Raw genomic sequence first — 17,146 nt, 5'->3', positions numbered from 1 at the left:
CACAGCGGCACAATGCCACATGGCTCTCCTACCAAGGCACAGCTCACTGGGGGTTCTGGTGGAGATGTTACAGAGGAAGATAGATGTGTGTACCCACAGAAGTGAAAGATGCCCCTCACCCTCCTGCCCCTCTCTCCCTAAAACAGCTGGCACTGCACTTCCTAGTCTCACACCTGCCCCTTATCACGCCTCCAGATCAACGGCATCTCCCAAAGTGCCATTGATCAATGATTCTTTTTCTCCGGTGACTCCTTAAAGGTGTCCAATGTTGTCGAGTAGCACTGTACTCACTTGTTTTAGATGATGTACATATGCGGTGCTGGCTCCACTTCCTTTACTCAAGTTGGCGTCTCACACTAGACTAGGGCTAAACTGGAATTTCAGTCAAGAACCTGCCTTGGCTACAATGGAGGAATGTCCGCATCAACTCACCAACCAATGGAATTGGCTTCTACATATCTACTGATCTTCCCCCCCCTGAAGACATCTGCCCAAGGTCAGTTGAGGTGCAACCCATTCCTCCTGCTCAGAATACATCAGAAGCCCATCCTGCCCCACCATTGTGGTGAGGTTTGGCAAAGGAACAACGAGATCGCAAAGTACGAATACTTCAATCACTAAATGATGTGCTACATCAAATAAAGCCGAGCACTAGGCTTTATTTCTAGTGCAATAGGATTGAAAGGTAGTGTTATAACCCTTGATGAGGTCACGGTATCAGGACAATTATATTCCAGGTGACCACCTCTGAATACAAGATCCCCCGGTAACAAGGGGGTGAGGTTTCCTCCTAAATTAGGGAATCAGACCTCTGGTATAAATACACCAACGTGGGAGCAGGTCAGGGAGGGAGACCCTTTGGGGAGTCGAGAGTGTAATATTGTAAATAAATAATCTTTGTTTTCTACCTGCTTGGTCAATGCATGCTGCTTTAGCGGATTCTACAGATAGGGAAGAAATGCCGAACCTGTGGGTAACATTGGCTGAAGATTGACAACTGCGATGTTGGTGACTTCAGGAGGAGGCCGAGATGGATCAGCCACACGGTACTTCTGGCTGGAAATGTTTTTTGCACTGACGTCCTGTGTTCTCACCTCGTTCAAGATGGGAATATTTGTGGAGCCTTCTCCTTTGGTTAGATTTTTAATTGTGCACCATGCAGGATGGGACAGGCCTGCAGAGCTTTGATCTGATTTGTTGGTTGTGGGATCACAAAACTATGTCTCCGGCACGCAGTTTCCGCTGTGTGGAAGTGGACCTTCATTATAGTACCAGCTGGTACCTCATTTTAAAGTATTCCTGATGCTGCTGCAGTCATACTTTTCCACACTCTTCATTCACCCAGACTTTATCCTTTGGCTTGATGACGATGTGGAATTAGGAATCTGGGGCGAAATTCTCCGTAATCGGCGCTATGTCCGCCTACCGGCGCCAAAAACGGCGCAAATCAGTCTGGCATCGCACCGCCCCAAAGGTGCAGAATCCTCCGCATCTTGAGGGGCCGAGCCCTAACCTTGAGGGACTAGGCCCGCGCTGGACTGATTTCCGCCCCGCCAGCTGGCGGGAAAGGCCTTTGGTGCCCCACCAGCTGGCGCGGAAATGACATTGCCAGGCGGCGCATGCGTGGGAGCATCAGCGGGCGCTCACGGCATCCCCGCGCATGAGCAGTGGAGGGGGTCTCTTCTGCCTCCGCCATGGTGGAGACCGTGGCGAAGGCGGAAGGAAAAGAGTGCCCCCACGGCACAGGCCCGCCCGCGGATCGGTGGGCCCCGATCGCGGGCCAGGCCACCGTGGGGGCACACCCCGGGGCCAGATCGCCCTGCGCCCCCCCAGGACCCCGGAGCCCGCCCGCGCCGCCTTGTCCCACCGGTAACAGAGGTGGTTTAATCCACGCCGGCGGGACAGGCATTCTAGCAGCGGGACTTCAGCCCATCCGGGCCGGAGAATCGCCGTGGGGGGGGCCACCAACTGGCGCGGCGCAATTCCCGCACCCGCCGAATATCCGGTGCCGGAGAATTCAGCAACCGGCGGGGGCGGGATTCATGGCAGCCCCCGGCGATTCTCCGACCCGGTGAGGGGTCGGAGAATCCCGCCCCTGATGAGCCAGGAGGTTACAGAATGCAGCTGAATTCAATTCTGCTTCTGCTGGTGTTTAACAGCCTCACGGATACCCAGGTTTCAGCTGTTAGATCTGTTCTGACTCTCTCCCTTTAGCACAATGGTGGTTCCACAGAACACCATGGAGGGTGCCCTCAGTGTGAAGACAGAATTCAGCATCACAAGGTCTGTGCAGTGATCACTCCCAGCAACAGTGTCATGAACAGATACATCAGCCACAATTAGATTGGTAAGAACGAGGTCAGGTAAAATGTTCCCTCTTGTTGGATCCCCCACCTGTTGCCACATTCCAAGTGTGGCAGATATGTCCTTCAGGATTTAACCAACGTAGTCAGTATTGGTGTTGATGAGCAACTCTTGTTGATGGACATTGAAGTCCCCAAGCAGATTACAATCTATGTCCTGCTCCCCTCTGTGCCTCTCCCTATTGGTGTTTAACATGGAGGAGCGCAGAATCATCAGTTGAGGGTGGGTGGGAGGTGGAGGTTTCCTTGCCTGTGTTTGACCCGATGCCTTGAGACATCAGAGAGTTTGGGGTCAATGTTGAGGCTTCCAAAGCCAGCACCCTCTGACTATATGTTACTGTGCCATCACCACTGGTGGGTGTGTCCTGACATTTGGATAGGGCATATCAGGGATGGTGATAGATCAGACTGGGCCATTGGCTGTGAGGTATGATTGTGTGAGGATGAACATTTTGGAGATACACGATGTCAAGTGCCCCTGCCATTTCTTGATGGACTCTTCCTCTCTGTCAAGTCAATGTACTGACACGATCCAAATGAGAATTGAGACACAGACAAAATGTGGTGATAAATCCAGTGAGATTTATATGTCAGGGTCTTTCTATTTTTATCCCCCATGGCAAGATTAATTTATTCAGCAAAACTTATTGTCAGTCTTAATTCTTGACGAGGAGAGATTTTAAATTGTAGCGGAAATAACTTTTCTGACATAGGATGGTTTGCAAATGTTATTTTACCTCAGCCCCAATGTTGGTTGCCAATGTCAGGCTTCTACCTATTTACAACCAGCAAAGTTAATGCATTCAGCCAAACTTATTGTCACCCTCGACAGGGTGATATTTTAAATAATTATCCTTATTCATGGAACATGGGCGTCGCTGGCTGGGCCAGTATTTATTGTCTATCCCCCGCTTCCCTTGAACTGAGTGATTTGCTCGGCCATGTCAGAGGGTACTGAACAGTCGACCACATTGCTGTGTGTCTAGAGTCACATGTAGACCTGATCAGCTAAGGACGTGAGATTTCCTTCCTAAAGGACATTAGCAAACCAGATGGGTTTTTACAACAATCGGCAATTGGGTTCACGGTCAATATTAAGCTTTGAATTCCAGATTTGTATCGAATTCGGATTGTACCATCTGCCTTGGTGGGATACAAATCGCTGGTCACCAGACCATTTACTGTCAGTACTGTCCAGTGACAGTACCACTCACTCATCACCTTCCCGCTTGGGCTTATTCCCAGGGGTATTAGACTTAACAATGATATCCCAGAATAAATTATGCTCACTCGGGATATTATGGCAAAAATAACACTTCTGAGTTAACCTTTCTCAGTACATAGAATTCCCCGTTGAAGAATTCCAGAGAAATTCAGGTCCTGAGAAACACAATTAATGGCAACTTAATAAAACTTTATTATTTGCTTAAATCTTAATTACATTATTGTACTTGTTGCAATATTGGAAGTGCAAAGTAAATAAAATAACCTAACCAATTTAAAATAAAAATGCAAAATAAACAAATCTATCTAGAGGTAAATGAATGTTACAAAGCCATCTAAAGATAAATGTAGGATATTCAAATAACATACTCATAATTAAAGTGAAAGCGTAGTTTCAGCCTTGTTTCAGCTACGAGGAGATATTATCTATAAGACCTCTAATGGGCTTCAGGAATGCAGATCAGACCTAGGGACGGGATTCTCCGACCCCTGCCATGTCGGAGAATCGCTGGGAGGGGTGGTGTGAATCCCGCTCCACCGTTCCGACGCCGGCTGCCGAATTCTCCGGCACTGGTTTTTGAGCGGAGACGGGGATCACGCCGCGCCGGTCGGGGGTCGTTGGCAGCAGCCCCCCCCATCAATTCTCCGATCCCCGATGTGCTGAGCGGCTACCCGTTTTTGGCCAGTCCCGCTGGCGTGAAATAGACAAGGTCCATACCGGGGGGGACCTGGCTTAGGGGGGGGCTTGCGGAGTCCTCAGTGGGGGGGCGCTGAGGAATCCGGCCCCGGGAGGCCCCCCCCATGGTGGCCTGGCCTGCGATCGGGGCCCACCGATCTGCGGGCGGGCCTATGCCGTGGGAGCACTCTTTCCCTGCATGCCGGCCTCTGTAAGGCTCCGCAATGGTCGGCGCGGAGAAGAAACCTCCTGCGCATGTGCAGGAAACATGCTGGCGGTCCTGTGCATGCGCCAACTCGCGCCGGCTGGCGGAGGCGCTTCGACGCTGGTTGGCGCGGCGCCAACCCCTCCAGAGCCGGCCTAACCCTCGGAAGTGCGGTGGATTCCGCAACTTCCGGGCGGCCCGACGCCGGAGTGATTCACGCCGCTCTTTGGCGCCGGTACGGGCCGCCCTGCCGATTGCGGGAGAATCCCGGCCCTAGTTGTCTCCCTAAAAGTCTAATTGAAAGAAAATAATTTTGCTTTGAGAATAACATGCCCATTGTCTATCTTGTTCTTTGGCCAGAACTTTTCGGCAGTTCTCGCTGGTGGGATTTTCTGGTCCCGCCGATGGCACACCCCCGCCATGGGTTTCACGGCAGCAAAGCGTGCCTTCAATGGGAAATCATGTTGACAACGGCACGACCAGAAGATCCCGCCAACAGCCAATAGCGGGCCATCTCCGCCGCTGTGTAACCTGTGGTGGGTTTGTGGGAAATCACCATTTAATGTTCTTTGTTTTATGATTCTTGGAGGAACAGGTCATGTGTTTTCGGGTGTCCACAGATTGCTGTAAATAGTCCCAAGACCTCGTCTGTCAAAGCCTTTTCAAGGTTTTCTGCATTTGTATGTGGGTGATGCTCTCTCTTTTTCTCTGTCTTGGTAAAGATTATAATTTGACATCAGCTGGGTTAAATCCTTAATAGTCACTTGATTCAGAAAGCAGTGGATCATTGGATCTGTACAATGTAGCAGGGCTTGAATTACAGAAATTTCAGTTAGCTTCAGTAGAATCCTCAGGTGCATCTCACTCTGGGATATTTTTATTTCCTGGCACCTTGCAGCAGTGACCGATCTTGCAGGAGTCTTTGATAGGAGGGTGAACACTGTCACAAGGGATATTTGTGCAAGACCCTTCAGCCTTATTACAAGTGAAGCTACTGCCTGGGAAACAGAAAGGAAAGGTACATTAAGCCAAAATTCAAGACACTTGAGCATCCATGTCTAACTGAGGTAACTGGAGACTAAAACTGCATATTGCTCCCAATGTGATCTCACCAAGGTTAATGGAAACCAGAACTGCTGCAATTGTGGTCCAAACTAGGGATATTTTGACAAGAACTCTGCATCTTGGAATCATAGAATCCCAAAGTGCAGAAAGAGGCCATTCGGCCAACGTGTCGACACCGACCCTCTCAAAGAACACCCTACCTAGCCCCACTCCCCCATCCCTGGAACCCCATGACCCCACCTAACCTTTGGACACAAAGAGACAATTTATCATGGCCAATCCACCCAACCTGCACATCTTTGGACTGTGGGAGGAAACCAGAGCACCCGGAGGAAACCCACGCACACACGGGGAGAAAGTGCAAACTCCGCACAGCCACCTGAGGCTGGAAGTGAACCTGGGTCCCTGGGGCTGTGAGGCAGCAGTGCTAATCACTGTGCCACCGTTCGGTCTAAGCAAGGGATATTAAAACCTGAACTGTGCACAATGTACCAAGTGTGGTCTAATCAGGTATTTGGAGATGTGGGATTGGATTCTCCGTTAGTTGGCGCCAAAATCGAGCCCAATTTGACGCCAAATCGGGATTCTCTGGCCCCCCAATAAATGACGCAATCGCGCGCTCGCCGTACGGTCTGAAAGTACAGTATCATTACCAGTCCTGACTATTCTCCGGGGCCTCAGCGATTCAGCGCCTCGGATGGGCCGATTTCCCGAAGGCGTGTTTCTAATGTGCTATAAAAATTTGTGAACCTGGCGTGCTGGCTGCGGCGGCAGAGAGAGGAGGTAGGGAGTGGCATGGGGTGACTGCGGGCTTCCGACATGGACACTGGGCATGCTGGCTGTGGCGTGGGGGGGGGGGGGGGGGGGGCTGCCAGGGCCGGGGGGGAGGGGAAGGGGGAGGACAGGCCGAGCAGCCGGGGGGGCCCCCAACAGGACAGGGGCGGTGCCCAGGCAGGGACTGCCATTACGGCGGGCATCGTGCTGGCCACCCAGCCCGGCTCCTGGGTACGCGCAGTGACAACGGCCATATGGATTCCCCCACCCCGACCACCCCACCCACCGGGGGTCCACCCAGGGCCACACCGACGGCAGCCCTCAGTGAGGGCAGTGCCAGCCAACGGTGCCCCTGGCAACAGGGATGGGCGGCAGGACCGGGGGCACCAACAGGGCCAGGGTGTGGGGGTGGGGTGGGGGACTTGGGTGTTTGGTGCCGGGGTTGCCAATGGGGGCCACCGTGTAGCGGGACTGGTTGCGCACGGGTGTATGTGCCAGCTAACATGTTTGCCTTTCACTCCATGCAGAAAATAACGTTGTTCAGTCATCAACCTGCGATGTTGGCTGCTGTGGTGATGGCCGTAGCCCTGCATGAAGACCTGTATCAGGGAGAGCGAGGGTGCTCAGAGAGGAGGCAGAGGCTGCAGCACAGGAGTGGGCTGCAGAGGGGCAGGTGGCAGCTGCTCAGGCTGGAGGGCCGGCCGCCCAACAGGCCGAGGAGGAGGAGGAGGGTGGGGGTGGGGGGGGTGAAAGAGGACAAGGAGGAGGGGGTGCCAAGGAGGCACCGGATGAGGCCCCGCGTGTGCCGGCGCCGCATGGCGTTTGAGGACCTTCCAGACCGGGCATGCAGAAAGAGACTGCGGTTTAGCAGCGAGACAGTGCGACACATCTGGCAGATGATGGCACAGCTGGCACCACGTGGGTATGGGGAAGGACATCTGCTCCCTGTGGCCGTCAAGGTGACGGTCGCGCTGAACTTTTACGCGACGGGGTCGGTCCAGTTGCCGAGTTGGGACCTGTCCAGCATCTCACAGGCATCGGCGCACAGGTGCATCCGCGCCATCACGGACGCCCTGTATGCCCAGGAGGAGCGATATATACTGTACCCTGTGTAGCGCCCCCACCAGGATGCCGGGCAGCGGGGTTCACTGCCGTTGCCTGGGTGCCCCGGGTCCAGGGGTCATCGATGGGGTGCATGTTGCCCTACGGCCACCTGCGGAAAACAGGCCGCTGTTCACCAACAGGGAGGGCTACCATTCGATGAACATTCAGGTGGTCTGCGATCATCAGATGCGTATTGTACACGTCTGCGCCCGATATCCGGTGCACTCGGTGATCCCTGACATGTTCGAGGGACATTCCCCCCCCCAGGCTGTGGGACTGGTTGCTGGACGACAGGGGTTACCTGTTGCGGTCGAGGCTGGTTCCACCTATACGGAGGACACAGACCGAAGCGGAGATCTGATACAACGACGCCCACAGCGACCAGGGGTGTGGTTGAGAGGTGATTCTGGGTTCTCAAGGTGCCCTCCAGAATGAGGCTCAGAGGGTCGGCCGCATCGTGGTGGCCTGCTGCGCCCTCCACAAGATCGCGCAGCAGAGGGGTGATGTGCTGGGGGAGGATGAGGAGGAAGGGCTGGCCACGTCAGACAAGGAGGATGATGAGGAGGGGGCCAATGAGCGGGACAAGGGGCCTGACCAGACACGGGAGGCCGCACAACGATACCGCCAGGGCCAGCGCGCACGGGGAGCACTCGTCGTGACACAGTTCAGCGACTAGGGGGTAGGGGGGTCGTTGGCCAGGGGCACGGACACCACCATACCACACCCCCTCACCTCCCACACCACCGAACACCCTCACCTCTCACACCACCGAACCACCCGCATGCACATCTCCTCCGTTATATATACCTGCGGACTTACGAGCCGGGGCAATGGGTTTACAGTGACAGCGGGTCTGGTCCATGGGATGGAGGATGATGACAGCCCGTTCTGCGATGAACTCTGGTGCCCCACATCGTTTGATAATGTCTGACTCATGCCCATGGTAGCACCTTCCACCTGGATGATCCCTGCATTCGAGCTGGCCAGTCCATCACACGGTCTCATCGAATCCCTGGGGAGGCGGTGCTGGGGTTGATCGGGGCAGTGGGGGGGAAATACGGTCCACCCACTGGCCCTTCACACGCCCCTCACCCCCTACTCCCACTGGGCAGCACTGACCGCCCCACACCCATCAGACAGAGCACAAAGGCAGGTTTCAACGGTGATAACAGGTGTTTAAGGTGAAGAGGTATATACAGTTTGTGTCCTAGCCCCTATAACTAAACTGTACCCTGCACCCGTGCCAACATAACTGGTGTCTAACTTTCTGGCCTTAAGGGCCCTAACAGTGCACCTAGGTGGTTCCCCAGATGGTGCAGCAGGAGTGGAGGCAGACTGCTGTGACTCCTGTCCTGCGACGAGAGCCCCCGTTGGTGCACGCCTCCTGGGGCGGCCTGGCCTGGATGGGCCCGTCTGCTCCTCGGGCACCCCAGGTGGCATGGTGCCACCCTGTTCTGCCCGCTGCCCACCAGATGCACCAGGGACAGGAGTGGGGGGGGGGGGTGTTCCGGCACCTCCCTAGCACCCCTCCTCCCTCGGGCTATTCCATGGGATGGGGGTGCGAGTGGAGCCAGCCCCTGAAGCCACCCCCCCCCCCCAACCTGGTGCTGCCAGTCCTGGAGGCCCGCTCAGGTCTCGACCAGGGTCTGCATGTTCGCGGCCACGGAGCAGAGGGAGTGGCCCATCTCCATGTGGGACTGCACCACATCACGCTGCGACTGTGCCATCACCCTGAGGGTCTGTGCCACATCAGCCAGTGAGTGGGCCACGTCCCTCTGGGTCTGTGCCACATCAGCCAGTGAGTGGGCCACGTCCCTCTGGGACTGGACCGTGTCCCTCTGGGACTGGGTTACCTCCCTCTGTGTCTGTGCCACGCCGGCCTGCACCTGGGCAGTGCCGCTGCCGCTCTCAGCAAATGCCTGCTGTGACTGGGCTCCAGGTGACTCTGGCGCACGGTTGCGTGTGAGGGAGCAGCCCTGTCTTGGGCCTTGGCCCCCACCTGCACAGAATGCCCCAGGCCTTGCACATGCTGACCCATATCCAACACCGTCACCCCTATTGCCTCCACCGCGGACGCCACCTGTGCGGTGTTGGCCTGGGTGGCACGCATGAGCACACCCAGCTCCTGCACGCGGATGGGCTCCTTCACCTGCGCTTGCGTGCTGGATGCCGGCCGTCATCCCCTCCCATAGCCCCTGGGTCCCTGCCTGCACCCCCACTGTGGGTTGGTGTGGATGTTCCAGGAGACCGGAACCCGTCTGGACGGCAGCTGGTTCCTAGGGCTGGCTTCCCTCCGACCGTCCGGCCCCTCAGCTGCTTCTACCTCCACCTGCTGTACCAGACCGACTGTGTGGTGCGCACCAGATAGTGTCCCAGGAGGCTCTTCACTAACCGAGGTGATAGTCTCTGGGATGGTGGAGGGTGTTGGAGACAGAACATAGAACATAGAACATAGAAAATACAGCACAGAACAGGCCCTTCGGCCCACGATGTTGTGCCGAACCTTTGTCCTAGATTAATCATAGATTATCATTGAATTTACAGTGCAGAAGGAGGCCATTCGGCCCCCTGAGTCTGCACCGGCTCTTGGAAAGAGCACCCTACCTAAGGTCAACACCTCCACCCAACACCAAGGGCAATTTTGGACACTAAGGGCAATTTATCATGGCCAATCCACCTACCCTGCACATCTTTGGACTGTGGGAGGAAACCGGAGCACCCGAAGGAAACCCACGCAGACACGGGGAGGACGTGCAGACTCCGCACAGACAGTGACCCAAGCCGGAATCGAACCTGGGACCCTGGAGCTGTGAAGCATTGTGCTATCCACAATGCTACCATACTGCCCTTAAGAACAAATAAATCTACACTATATCATTTTACCATAATCCATGTACCTATCCAATAGCTGCTTGAAGGTCCCTAATGTTTCCGACTCAACTACTTCCACAGGCAGTGCAGTCCATGCCCCCACTACTCTCTGGGTAAAGAACCTACCTCTGATATCCCTCCTATATCTTCCACCTTTCACCTTAAATTTATGTCCCCTTGTAATGGTTTGTTCCACCTGGGGAATAAGTCTCTGACTGTCTACTCTATCTATTCCCCTGATCATCTTATAAACCTCTATCAAGTCGCCCCTCATCCTTCTCCGTTCTAATGAGAAAAGGCCTAGCACCCTCAACCTTTCCTCGTAAGACCTACTCTCCATTCCAGGTAACATCCTGGTAAATCTTCTTTGCACCTTTTCCAAAGCTTCCACATCCTTCCAAAAATGAGGTGACCAGAACTGTACACAGTACTCCAAATGTGGCCTTTCCAAAGTTTTGTACAGCTGCATCATCACCTCACGGCTCTTAAATTCAATCCATCTGTTAATGAACGTGAGCACACCATAGGCCTTCTTCACAGATCTATCCACTTGAGTGGCAACTTTCAAAGATGTATGAACATAGACCCCAAGATCTCTCTGCTCCTCCACATTGCCAAGAACTCTACCGTTAACCCTGTATTCTGCATTCATATTTGTCCTTCCAAAATGGACAACCTCACACTTTTCAGGGTTAAACTCCATCTGCCACTTCTCAGCCCAGCTCTGCATCCTATCTATGTCTCTTTGCAGCCGACAACAGCCCTCCTTACTATCCACAACTCCACCAATCTTCGTATCATCTGCAAATTTACTGACCCACCCTTCAACTCCCTCATCCAAGTCATTAATGAAAATCACAAACAGCAGAGGACCCAGAACTGATCCCTGCGGTACGCCACTGGTAACTGGGATCCAGGCTGAATATTTGCCATCCACCACCACTCTCTGACTTCTATCGGTTAGCCAGTTCGTTATCCAACTGGCCAGATTTCCCACTATCCCATGCCTCCTTACTTTCTGCAGAAGCCTACCATGGGGAACCTTATCAAATGCCTTACTAAAATCCATGTACACTACATCCACTGCTTTACCTTCATCCATATGCTTGGTCACCTCCTCAAAGAATTCAATAAGATTTGTAAGGCAAGACCTACCCCTCACAAATCCATGCTGACTATCCCTAATCAAGCAGTGTCTTTCCAGATGCTCAGAAATCCTATCCTTCAGTACCCTTTCCATTACTTTGCCTACCACCGAAGTAAGACTAACTGGCCTGTAATTCCCAGGGTTATCCCTAGTCCCTTTTTTGAACAGGGGCTGTGATGGAAAGTCAGTGTCATCCTCCGACCCGAACCCTGGGTCTCGGGCAGAGGGCTGGCGTTCAGGGTGCTCTCCCCGTCGGTGCTCTGCCGTCTGGGGGCCACCGGCTCTGGCACTGGCTGGGGGCGGGTTCCCCGGATGGGCTGAGCCCATCTCCGGCAGGTCCTGTAAGACACAAGATGGCATGTGTGGTTAGACAGCCGGACGGGGGTGAGGCGTGAGGGTGAGGGGGGTGTGGGGGGGGGGGGGGTGAGGGGTGAGGGTGAGGGGGTTGTGGGGGGTGAAGGGGTAGTCAAGGAGGTGGGGGGGGTGAGGGGAACATATGTGTCATGAGGATCCGCGACTAGGCAGGGGGTCTCACCACATTGGCGATCTACCTTTCCTCAGGATCGCCGATCACGTCCAGTGCCCTCTGCTCGGGCACGGTGAGAGGCCGCAGGTCTGGTTGTTCCCCTCCGATGTCCTCCCGCTCCCGGCGGTTGTGCGCGGCCTTGTGCTGGGCGGTGGGGTGGGGGTGGCGGGAACACAAACAGCAACACTGTTAGACAGTCCGGCGCATGCAGCCCAGGGGTTGGGTAGATCACGGCATCAGTGGCCATTGCGGCTGGCAAGGGTGCAGGCATGTGGGTCAGTGTGGGGGTCTGGCCGTCCCCTGGGGGGGAGGGGGGGGGATCCGGGTAACGTGTGTGGGGAAAGGGGCTTCGGTGCCAAGAACACAGCGCTACCTATTCACCCTGGCCGCCCTGAGGAGGTCGTGCAGTTTCTTTCTGCACTTGGTGGCAATTCGCCCACGGCACTGACGCCGTCTGCCACCTGCCCCCAGGCACGGCGGACGGTGGCGCCTGACAACCTCCCTCCCCGGGCGGTGTACAGGATCAGCCGCCTCTCCTCCACGGCGTCCAGGAGGTTATCTAGCTCTGCGTCCCGGAACCGCGGCTCTCCTTCCAGCCATGTTGGCTGCGGTGGTGCGTGTGGCGGGGGATGAATTGCTGAAGTGCGGTTGCTGGTGTGCGGCAATCACGGAACCGGCGAATCCGGTGCGCTTTCGCTCGCAAACGTTGGCGTTTCACATGACGCCCATACTAGCCCATCTCGAGTTGGTGAATAGTTGCACCTGCCGCACCGTTTTTGCCGCCGTAAAAGTCCGCACTTTCCACGACGGTGTCAGCACTTAGTCTCAGAAACGGAGAATCCAGCCCCAGAACTGTGCACATTGTGAACACCCCGACTTGTATATTTCCATGCACACAACAAAATACCCCAATCTGCAAGCTGTTTGAAATTTAATGGATGCAGAGCTACTTTCACAGATCATAGATCATAGAGTCTACAGTGCAGAAGGAGGTCATTCAGCCCATCGAGTCTGTACTGGTCCTTGGAAAGAGCACCCTACTTAAGCCCAAACTGGATTCTCCACCCCGCCACGCCACATTTCTGTTTAACCCCACTGACGGGATGCTCTGTTACGCCCGCTGGTCAATGGGGTTTCCCATTGTGGGTCAGCCCTACACCGTGGGGAAACCCCCGGCCTGCCGGCAGAAGGAGCATCCCGCCGGCGGAGAATCCAGCCCTATCTCCGTAACCCAGTAACCCAACCTAACCTTTTGGATACTAAGGGGCAATTTAAGACGGCCAATGCACATCTGCACATCTTTGGACTGTAGGAGGAAACCGGAACAGCCGGAGGAATCCCACACAGACACGGGAGAAAGTGAAAACTCCAGACACAGAGTCATCCGAGGTCGGAAGTGAACCCGGGAACCTGGAACTGTGAGGCAGCAGTGCTAACCACTGTTCCACCGTGCCGGCCCAGATATTGGGGACAGTTGACCAGAAGCTTGTTCGAAGGGTTTGGTTGGTTAAAAGGGCTGTCTTAAAGGAGCAGAGGGATGTGGATAGGTTTACAGAGGGCATCCCACACTTTGGGCCCAGGTAGCTGAAGCCACGGCTGCCAATGGATGATCAAGGGGCAGCACGGTAGCATTGTGGATAGCACAATTGCTTCACAGCTCCAGGGTCCCAGGTTCGATTCCGGCTTGGGTCACTGTCTGTGCGGAGTCTGCACATCCTCCCCGTGTGTGCGTGGGTTTCCTCCGGGTGCTCCGGTTTCCTCCCACAGTCCAAAGATGTGAAGGTTAGGTGGATTGGCCATGATAAATTGCCCTTAGTGTCCAAAATTGCCCTTAGTGTTGGGTGGGGTTGCTGGGTTATTGGGATAGGGTGGAGGTGTGGACCTTGGGTAGGTTGCTCCTTTCCAAGAGCTGGTGCAGACTCGATGGGCCGAATGGCTTCCTTCTGCACTGTAAATTCTATGAAATCTATAAAATCAATTCAGCTCTTGAAATCCATAGGAGGCCAGAACTGCAGGAGCACAGACCTCAAAGGATTCTTGGATTGGAGGACATTACAGAAATAAGGAATGGTGAGGAGGAATTTGAAAACCTGGGGTATAATTAATGAAAAATGTAGCTTCTAGTTGGGAAATGCAAGCATACTAACGATAGATCCTTGGTGAATACCAGTTGAGACCAGAAAAAAAAATCTGAATTTTTGAAAAGGTTCAATTGATGACTTTCTTTTTGGAAAAGGATTTAAGCGTTTTGGAACCAAGGTGGGCTGATGGAGCTAAGACACATATCAGCTATGATATAATTGAATTGCCACACAGACATGAGAGCCAGAATGGCCTCCTCTTGTTTCTCTGAATGCTTTTATAGATTGCTAACTTAGAGTTGCACTCACCTGGGAGAATGAGCTCAAGTGAATAGGAGGTGATGGGCAGTACCAGCACCAGGAGCCCAAGTAGAAAGAGCAGTCCTTTCACCATTTTCCACTGATCTCCTCAGACTCACAATGACAAAACCTGATCACAGAATCTCTTTATATGAATACAGAGTATTCACTAGTTAATAATCACAGAGAAGATTGGTTCCACCAACATTGGCGTGTTAAATGTAAAGTTCACGAACTGAGACCAGCAGAAAGTGCAATCAAAGGCTCCCAAGCAGCTTGTTTATTAATCGACAGACAGGTTGTTCTGTGTAATGATTGACAGGTTGTTCTGTGTAATGATTGAACTGGTGAAGGTTTAATAGAATTCTTCACTGTGAATCATTCTGCAGAAAATGGGCCGCTTGGTCCATCATAGCTCTGATGGCCCTAATTATGCCAACTCAATGTCTTCTCTTTCCCATCATTAGCCCCATCATTATTTTTCCTTTTCAATTGCATTTCCCATTTGGAAGTTTTTATTGAGTCTGTTTCTTTCCAATGTCCTTTCAGGCTGCACATCAGCAGACCACAACAAGTCGTGTAAAATGTGACGTTCCATCCAGTTTACTGGTAATTATCTTCCATTTGTTTCTACTGGTAACAAACCTCCCACCTTTGAAAATATCCCATGATCATTGTTGGAAGAACATAGAACATACAGTGCAGAAGGAGGCCATTTGGCCCATCGAGTTTGCACTGACCCACTTAAATCCTCACTTCCATCCTATCCCCGTAACCCAATTGTCATGATATCCACATCAGCATATCATGGTGCAATCACACACACACACTGATGGACAGGCAGTTGGAGCAACCAGCACACACATAACATCGCAGCCAATCACCAGTGAGAGCACACGCACTATAAAACAGGGAACACGACAGTTCCCGCTCATTCTACCAGGAGATAGCTCAGAGCACAGAGCTCATAGTGTGCCACTCAGACATAGACTATGTGCTAAGTGCCTCACTAAGATAGTGATAGGGCTGGGTTCACAGGTTAGCTGGTGAAGCACGTACCCAAGCCAGCAGTTAGTTGTTACCGTTGTTTAGACAATAAAACAGAGTTGTACCATCTACAGCCGTGTTGGGTCATTTGTGCATCAGAACACCCAACACGACATGATACCAGTAGTGGACGCTAACCAGCGACTGTGAGACCTACCTGCACGCTATCAGAAATCCGCCATCCTGCTCCATGGAAAACATCAGCCCGCCTCAGCCGCTCCGAATCGCTGGAAATCTCGGTGTAAACTGGAAGCTGTTTAAACAGCGCTTCCAGCTCTTCCTAGAAACCACAGACAGGGAGAATGCATCGGACACCAGGAAGATCGTCCTCTTCCTCTCCACGGCGGGGCAACACGCCATCCACATCTATAACTCCCTGGCATTCGCGGAAGGTGAGGACAAAACAAAATATAAGACGGTGCTTCCGAAGTTCGAGGAACACTTCAGCGTGGAAGTTAATGAGAGCTTTGAGAGGTACCTATTTCAGCAGCGCCTGCAGGGTAAGGATGAGCCTTTCCAATCTTACTTGACACACCTCCGTATCCTCGCGCAGTCCTGCGGCTATGAGGCCACCTCCGACTCCATGATACGGGATCAGATAGTTTTTGGGGTCATCTCGGATACCCTACGTCAACAGCTCCTTAAAATAAAGCGCCTCACCCTAGCGACTGCCATCGAGACCTGCGTCCTCCATGAGAGCGCGACCAGCCGGTACTTCCAAATCCAGGCGGCCGAAACGGTATGGCACAGGTCCTACGAGGCAGAGCGGGTCCAGTCGATCGAGTTCCTCCCGGCCCGTGGCCCAGACAAGGGCGGCCATTTCGTGCGCTTTCCGAGGCATCCCGCGCTTCTATGCGCCAAAAGAGGGACGTTGACGCAGAGGGACGTGATGCGCAGGCGCACTCTACGCAGGACCGCACCGCGCATGCGCGGTGGCGCAGCGAATGCAACAAATGCCATGACGTCACGACGTGCGGCAACTGTGGCTCCGGCCACTTAAAGCGGCAATGTCCGGCCAAAGAGCGACAATGCCTCCGCTGTGGCAGGATGGGCCACTATGCTGCCTGCTGTCGAGCAGCTCAACCTGCCAACTTCCAACAATTCCGCCAGCCTCGCAGGGACGTGCGGGCGATTCAGCCCCCCTACACTGAGTCATATCCAGACAGTATGCAGACCAGCGATACCGAAGACAGGGAGCCCTTCCGTGTTGTGGTAATCCACAAGAACCGGATGTCCCCAAGTCGGAACCACCAGCCGCTGCCAGTGCACAGCATTGATCCGGGTGATGAGTGGTGTGCCACCCTAACGGTCAACCGATCCCAGATCACATTTCGCCTGGACACTGGAGCCTTCGCCAATCTCCTCGCATGGTCAGCCTTCCAGACCTTGAATGTTAAACCACCGATTCTGCCATCCCACTGTCAGCTGGTTGACTACAATGGAAACATCATCCCGGCCACGGGGTCCTGCCAGCTCGATGTTACACACAACTCACACAAAGCCACATTATCATTTAAAATCGTAGGATCCTCGAAGGACTCTCTGTTAGGCGCACAGGCGTGCAAGATCCTCCACCTCGTTCAGCGGGTACACACTCTGTCTCCAGAAGGCACGTCCGATTTCCCGGATGCAGACTTTAAGGCGCAGTTCCACTCACTCCTCGCGCACAACCAGGAGGTTTTCGAGGGCATGGACACACTGCCCTACACGTACAAAATACGGCTCAAACCGGACGCCACCCCGGTCATTCTCGCACCTCGTAG

At 53.8% G+C, this 17,146-nt stretch overlaps 1 long non-coding RNA gene across 1 annotated transcript; it reads right to left on the bottom strand.

Annotated features, from left to right (window-relative positions):
- Positions 1 to 3,756: 3,756 nt before the first annotated feature.
- On the bottom strand, positions 3,757 to 14,543 carry LOC140398306 (uncharacterized). Its single transcript, XR_011937456.1, has 2 exons — positions 14,346 to 14,543; positions 3,757 to 5,466 (listed from the first exon to the last, which is right to left on the bottom strand). It is a non-coding gene; the product is annotated as an uncharacterized lncRNA (long non-coding RNA).
- Between the last annotated feature and the right edge of the window lie 2,603 nt (positions 14,544 to 17,146).

The sequence above is a fragment of the Scyliorhinus torazame genome, chromosome 21, assembly GCF_047496885.1.
Source record: "Scyliorhinus torazame isolate Kashiwa2021f chromosome 21, sScyTor2.1, whole genome shotgun sequence".
Taxonomy (NCBI): Eukaryota; Metazoa; Chordata; class Chondrichthyes; order Carcharhiniformes; family Scyliorhinidae; genus Scyliorhinus; species Scyliorhinus torazame.
Note: the sequence above shows the minus strand (reverse complement) of the source record. Positions and strands in the feature narration are given on the sequence as shown.